At 39.7% G+C, this 7,675-nt stretch overlaps 1 pseudogene; it reads right to left on the reverse strand.

The window, feature by feature from the left end:
- Positions 1–2,273: 2,273 nt before the first annotated feature.
- On the reverse strand, positions 2,274–3,171 carry LOC129402327 (signal recognition particle 9 kDa protein-like; annotated as a pseudogene).
- Positions 3,172–7,675: the final 4,504 nt, after the last annotated feature.

Raw genomic sequence — 7,675 nt, forward strand, 5'->3', positions numbered from 1 at the left:
TTCAAAGACCAAAAAGTGTTTGATTGTGAAATTTTTAATAAGCTCATGTTAACATTTTACATAAGTAACTGTATAAAACCTCTTGAATACCTTATGTGTTATATGAACATAACTTCTGGAAGTAAGGAACTTATAGAAACATAACACTGTCAACCCGTTGCCCATCGATTTTGCTCACGCAGGCACCAGTAAAGTCTCCATTGTGAAAATTGTTGTTACCGTTTTTTTTTTTTTTTTTTTCTTTTTGGGTCACACCCGGCTATGCTCAAGGGTTACTCCTGGCTCTGCACTCAGGAATTACTCCTGGCGGTGCACAGGGGACCATATGGGATGCCGGGGATTGAACCCAGATCGGCCACATGCAAGGAAAACGCCCTACCCGCTGTGCTATCACTCCGGCCCCTGTTGTTACCATTTTATTTTTGGCATATCGAATACGCCACGGGTAGCTTGCCAGGCTCTACCATGAGGGTGGGATACTCTCGGTAGCTTGCCGGGCTCTCTGAGAGATATACACACAATGAATTTTTGAAGAAATGTGCAGCAGTAAGTATTTAAAAATTGTGTTGACTTAATTTCCAAACTCTCTTGGTAACTTATAAGCATCACTGTATTACAGTATCACGATCATTGATTTGCTGGAGTGGGCACCAGTAATGTCTCCATTGTGAGACTTGTTACTTTTTTTGGCATATTGAATACGCCACGAGTAGCTTGCCAGGCTCTGCCATGTGGGCAAGATACTCTTGGTAGCTTGCCGGGCTCTCCGAGAGGGGACAAGAAATCGAACCTGGGTCAGCCTCATGCAAGGCAAACGCCCTACCCACTGTGCTATCACTTCTCCTATAAACATCGATTTTGTTAATCACAAGTTCATTGTATTTTTATTAACTCGCAGATGCAACTCCCAAAAGATAGTCATACCTCTTCTATTTCGTAGTGCTATCTTTTTCCTTTTATGGGAGAAGGGGCACACCCATTGTTGCTCAGAAGTGACTCCTGGTTCTGCATTCAGAAATCACTCCTGAGAATACTTGGGGTACCATATGGGATGCTGGAGATCAAACCTGTGTTGGTCATTGCAGGGCAAGCATCCTATCAACTGTAATCTGGGTCCCTCATAGTATAACTTTTAATATTTTTACTATCTTGTTGGACTTTATGCACTGACACAATATGACACCAAATATATTAGCTCATTTCTGGGAAATTTTCAATTAGCAATAATCGTGCCTTGGATAAACCTCATTGGCTACTGTGCCTCATATTGCCACTGTGCAAAGCTATATATTAGCTCATTTCTGAACATATGATAAAATAGTTGATTTTCCTCCTTTTTTAGTGATTTAAATAAATTAAAACATTACAAATTTTATGTCACATTATACTATTTAACTAATATTTAATTGTTTAATTATATAGCAAATATTTCACTGTCCATAGTTGACTTTTGCTCTTAGTGATAAATGTCCTGGCAGTGGATTTTTGACAATACAATACTATATTTACACCTTGCAGTTATCAGGTTGCTGTAATACTAACAAAGGTCTTGAAGCATGAAAGCCATGTACTGCACTCTTTTGAGCTATAGTCATAACCTTTATATCAACTTTTAAAAATTATTATTGAGCTACACCTACCATTGGTAAAATAACTCATGCGCCTGAATCATATTCATATAAGGTACTGGGGAACTAATGTGGATTTGTCAGAGCCTTGGAAAGAGCCTAATACCTGTCTGTACCACTTCATCAGAGCTCAATGTAGTAAATACATGCAAATATACACATATGTGTGCAATGTTTTTAGAAAAAAGTTTTTTAGAGTAAAAATAATGGGATACAGACAATTTACCAGATTATGCAAGAAGTCTTCAAAAGAAGGATTCCTCTCACATATTTTTTTTTTCAAGAGAAAATTTTTATATATTTTATTTACTGACTTCTCTTGACAAGTCATCTGGATTAATGGAACTTTCCATGTCAAAACATTGCCCAACACAAGTTCCTAATAAAAATATTTTAATGTAAGAATCAACATGTAAATATGACATTTAGGTGGTGAAATTCAGCTAACAGGAGAAAAATATGGTTTAGTGGAAATAATGGAAAACATAACATTGTGACAGTCATGCTTAACCCCGGGGTAAAGTACAGAATGTGGGATCAGAAGTATGCAAAGGTCAAACAGTTCAAATGATCCTGAGCCCTTCTGAGACACCATAGACAGGATATATACGGCAAATATTTCTGTAATATTGTGGCTTCGGTCCACCAGCGAATCATTCTATTCATGCATTTAAAATGACTACAGCAGTTTTTGAGGACTGAAAACTAGATTCCAAGTAAGTTTCTGTTCAACAAATCCCTCATATTCAAAAATATAGTTTAAATTTGAAAGGTTTAAAGCATACTTGTCTTCATAATTTTTATAGAGGTTACACCACTATATGTAGCTGTTATGTAGTTAATTTCAGTTAACTGTGTTTTATATTTGTTGGTCATCATCAATATAAATTTTTTGCTTTCAGAAATATTAATTCAGCCAAAAAAAATAAATTCTCTAATGCAGATAGAACTGTCTTTTCCTGATACCCAATTTTCAAATTACTAATACAAATTTACCAGAGAAACAATTATAATTTTGCCCAACATTAAGTAATCAACAACAAAGTTCTAAAATAGATGCTTTTCTTGTTCTAGTTCCAAAAATAAATAAAGGCTTTCTTGCTGAAAGCATTTACATTCTTAGCTCTCTGAAGTAAACATTTTTTAAAAGGCCTCCCAAAAGCAATTTCTAGGCTTTTGAATAGCTCACTTAGTTACATAAAGTATTTTCTGTCCCAGCGCTTTGTCAAATTCAAAAAGATATTTATTTCCTAAGAACATGGCTGTCTTCATTTCAAACCCTTCAGTCCGTTTCCATGGCAACACTGAGGGATTCTTTGGCTACCATAAGCCTCATTAATTGGCTGTGGAATTTCTCAATCTTCTTTACATCTTGAGCTTGGTCTGTTCTATACACCAAGCAAACTAAATCATCTGTTACTTTCATACACAAACTCCCATCAGAGTGCCTATATTTGAGAACCACAAGGGCCTTCATCGGGTCCGAGAGGCAGAGCTTCTCTGCCGCGCGACTGAACTCCTCCCACGTCTAGGACTGCGGCATGATGGTCAACAGCAGGACGGGAGTGGGCGGCAAGGCCCGGACCCCCAAGCGGTACGACTGGGCCCACCTGCCTCCCAATCTCCTGCAGCCACCTACCGCTGCCAGGATTCCAGCCGCCCCCCTCACATATTTTTAATGACTTCAGTTCTCTTAGACATTACACATTAGACATCAAGCATTGCATATGTCTTAGACAAAACACATCAGATATACTTGAATTAAAATAGAATGAATCAATTTGTTTTGCTATAAGTAAATAATCATTTGATCATTTATCTTATTGACTGAAGTTATTTTCAGAAAATTTTCTTTTATGCTGCTTTTTATCATGCCCGGTTAGATCTTTTGGGCACAGAATCAAGAAAATTACAAAAGCAATAATTCCCCATTGAAACTATATAATTAGCAATTATGCTATCTTGCTTGGAGAATATGATGATTCTGGTATGAAGGCCTTTTTTTTCTTGCATTTCTATTTCCAATTTAAAAATTGATAATACACATTATTATTTTACACCAATAACTGTGGAAATATTAAAATATCAATATATTAATTAGATAGAAGCCAGGTATTTTATAGTTTTAGCTACATAAACTAGCATTGCATACATTCTAAATTGCATACAAAGGTATAATTAGGTGTTGGGAAATTTCAGAAGCAAGAAATTAGAGATCAATAAAAAAGGAATATGAAAGTCATTAACCACATCATCATTTTACAATGAATATTTTACATATTATTATTCAAGTTATTATTAAAAATAAACCTACCCTAAATGAAATTGGGAGTCAGTGGGAGTGCAGACTTTCATAAAATGTAAAATTCCTGATTCCAGTTTTACTTGCTTTCATGCGCGGGATTGAGGGTATCTTGGTTTGCCAGGAGGGCTGGAGTTTGCAGAGGGTTCAAGTCTTGAAGCCTTTTCAGATGTGCCACTCCAAAAAAGTTCAGGCTTTGCAACCAGCCTGAACCCAGAGCTCTGAAATGACCTTGTTTGTTTCTGGGCCACTCTAGGCGGTGCTCAAGTTACTCCTGGCGCTGTCTGGGATGCCGAGGATCGAACTCAGTCATCTGTGTGCAAGGCAAACGCTTTACCCACCATATGATCACTCCAGTCCAGTTATCCTTTTTTTTTGGTTTTTGGGTCACACCTGGCAATGCACAGGGGTTACTCCTGGCTCTGCACTCAGGAATTACCCCTGGCGCTGCTCAGGGGACCATATGGGATGCTGGGAATCGAACCTGAGTCGGCCGCGTGCAAGGCAAACGCCCTACCTGCTGTGCTATTGCTCCAGCCCCCCCCTTTTTTTTTTGAGAGTTGTATCTCTAATGTAATCTAACAGCTGGTGTTCCACCTCGATTATATTTAAGACTGGCTGCTCTTAAAGTGACTAACAAGAACTATTACATGTAGTCCTGACTTGAGACTTTACTCATTTGAACTTTGCGAACATCAGTGATGTGCCTCCTAAAACTGTTTGGTTCTAGATTTTTCTGTGAATGAAAACTGTCAGAATCCAAAATAGGTGCAGGCCCAGAGCGATAGTATAGCAAGATTGAGCATTTGCCTCGCACGTGGCCTCCCCGGGTTTGATCTCCAGCATCCCATACGGTCTCCCAAGCCCACCAGGAATAATTGTTGAAGGCAGAGCATGGAGTAACCCCTGAACATTGCAGGGTGACCCCCCTCCCCCAGAAAAAAGTTTGAACTGAACACAGGCAGCCAGATGGCAGAGAAGCTATTTTCTGAAGTTCTTTGTCTATCTTGTCCAAATCAAAGCTCAAAAGATAAATAATAGTATTTGATAAATAACACGTCTAATTGTCTTATGATTTTACAAACTTATTTAAAGCGATGGGCTGGAGTGATAGTACAGCGGGTAGGTGTTTGCCTTGCATGTGGCCAACCTGGGTTAGATTCCTCCGTCCATTTTTGGAGAGCCTGGAAAGCTACCGAGAGTATCTTGCCCCCACAGCAGAGTCTGGCAAGCTACCCATGGTGTATTCAATATGCCAAATGCAGTAGCAAAAAGTCTCACAATGGAGATGTTATTGGTGCCCACTCGAGCAAATCAATGAACAACGGAATGACAGTGACAGTGACCCTAAGTGTAGTTTTACTACCCATTAAACTAGTACCTATCATCTTGTTTGATACCTTCTGGAACAAAATACAGATTCATCATAAGACTTAAGCATAAGTGACTTAAAATTTCATTATCATGCACAATATATATTAAGGCAACTGTTAAGAGAATCAAAACCCAGTACGTCTACTATTCTATTTTGTTGTTGTTTGTATTTGAACCACACTCAGAGGTGTACAAGTGAGTTTACTCCTGTCTGCATTCAGGGATCAAGTCTGGTGGTACTCAGGGGACCATATGTGGTACTGGGGATTGAACTCAGGGATTGTCTGTGTGCAAGGCATGAACATGCTTCCTGTTCTACCTCTTTAGCCTCTTTAATTTTTTTTTTTTTTTTTTTTTTGCTTTTTGGGTCACATCTGGCGATGCACAGAGTGCACAGAGGCACAGAGGTTTCTCCTGGCTCATACACTCAGGAATTAACTCCTGGCATGGTCAGGGGACCTTATGGCATGCTGGGACTCTAACCTGGGTTGGCCGAGTGCAAGGCAAATGCCCTGCCCACTGTGCTATCGCTCCAGCCCCGCCTCTTTAATTTTTATTTTATTATTGATAATTATAGAATATTTTATAGCATATGTCTTAAAGGGCATAAAACGTGTTCAACATGCTAAATCCTCTTTCTCACTATCATATTCATTACATATTCAATTTGACAATCAGAAGTTGAGTAAACACCATGTGCCAGTTACTAGAGAGACATATTTGCTCTATGACAATCATTTAAAAGTATATGCTTAGAACTTTTGCTTGTCGTATTATAGTATTCCAGAAATGTGTTATTTCCTGAAGTAATTTTTAAAAAATCCAAATAGCTGCTGAATGCATAACAGAAGTTGTAATTAGGGCTTTATTGCCATTCCTTAGTCAATGAACTATAAAGTTGTTTGGACCATAGAAAATATCAAAATTATCACATTTTCTTTTTTGTCTTTTTGGGTCACACCTAGCGATGCACAGGGGTTACTCCTGGCTGATGGACTTAGGAATTACACCTGGTGGTGCTCAGGGTACCATATGGGATGCTGGGAATCAAACCCAAGTTAGCTTCGTGCAAGGCAAATGCTCTACCCGCTGTGCTATTGCTCCAGCCCCTCACATAGTTCTTAACTGATTGCTGAAAGCACTTTATAAAACTTAGAAAATCCTCTAGACAAGTTCACATATTTTTGTCAAACCAGAAGGAAACTTATTGTTTGTATGTTTTGGGGTCACATCTTTGTGTTTCCCAGTCTTACTCCTTTCTCTGAGTGTAGGAATAACTCCTGGTGGTGCATTGGGAACATGCAGGGTGCTGTGACCAAACCCAGGTCGACTAAGTGCAAGGCAGCTGCCTTCCCAGCTGTCCTATTGCTCTAGTTCTGAACTAGAAGGAAATGGTAGGAGAAAACAACTCTGATGGGTCGACATATATTTTGAAGTTAAGGATGAGGTAAAAATATAATAAAATAAAAAGGTAAACTCTCTGACATAAAGTAGATTTTAAGGGACTACAAAAAAGTGCCTATTCTATTCAGGATGACACGAGTGAACAACTTGTAGATGACAGACAGCAGGCAGATTGGGAGATAGTTGCCAATGTCCTGGATGTCTCCCTTCTTGTACAACAGAACAGTCCTACTGGTTTTTCACTGAGATGGAACCTTGCATTCAGACTAGTAGCATGTGAAGAGTTGAGCCAGTGTATTGATGAGTACTGGTGGCAGATTCTTCAGGTGTTCGGGTCTGACCTTGTCCAGACCAGGTACTGTACACGTCTTTACCAACAAAATGGTGTGTCGGATTTCAGTAGGGAGAACATTGGGAGCGACATATCCATCCTGCGGAATTTGGTATGTGGGCAGGTGGACATGGCTGTCAAAGAGATCTGAGTAGAAGTCGTGAATAATCCTCTCCATTGCCCTTCTGGGAGATGTGATAGATCCATCCTTGGAGGGCAGTAATCTTGGTCTTGTAGTTGGCAAAGAACAGGAGAGTGTTGCGAATACTTTTCCCGGCTTTTGCTGCACTGGCCAACACTGCTGCTCTTCTCTCTTTGAGGTCTTCCTTTATCGCATCTCTGCACAGCTTTTTTGAGCTCGGACGTTAGCTTGTGGTTGCCTGAGGCTTGTGCCAAACCACATTGATGAATGAGCTCAAGAGTTTCCGAAGACAGGCATCTGTTTGTGGCTTTCCCACTCTCGGCATTCTTCGCACAGACATGGAGGGGCTGAACCAGTCACTCGTATTCCTCGACGATGTTGTCAAGGACGGCATCTTCTCACATTGCTGCAGTAGTGCCAAAGAGCTCCTAGTTGGTGCTCATTCTGGGAGTGGCCTTCTTAGACTTAAATATTGCAGACTTTTCTCCCTGCTC

The sequence above is a fragment of the Sorex araneus genome, chromosome 2, assembly GCF_027595985.1.
Source record: "Sorex araneus isolate mSorAra2 chromosome 2, mSorAra2.pri, whole genome shotgun sequence".
Taxonomy (NCBI): domain Eukaryota; kingdom Metazoa; phylum Chordata; class Mammalia; order Eulipotyphla; family Soricidae; genus Sorex; species Sorex araneus.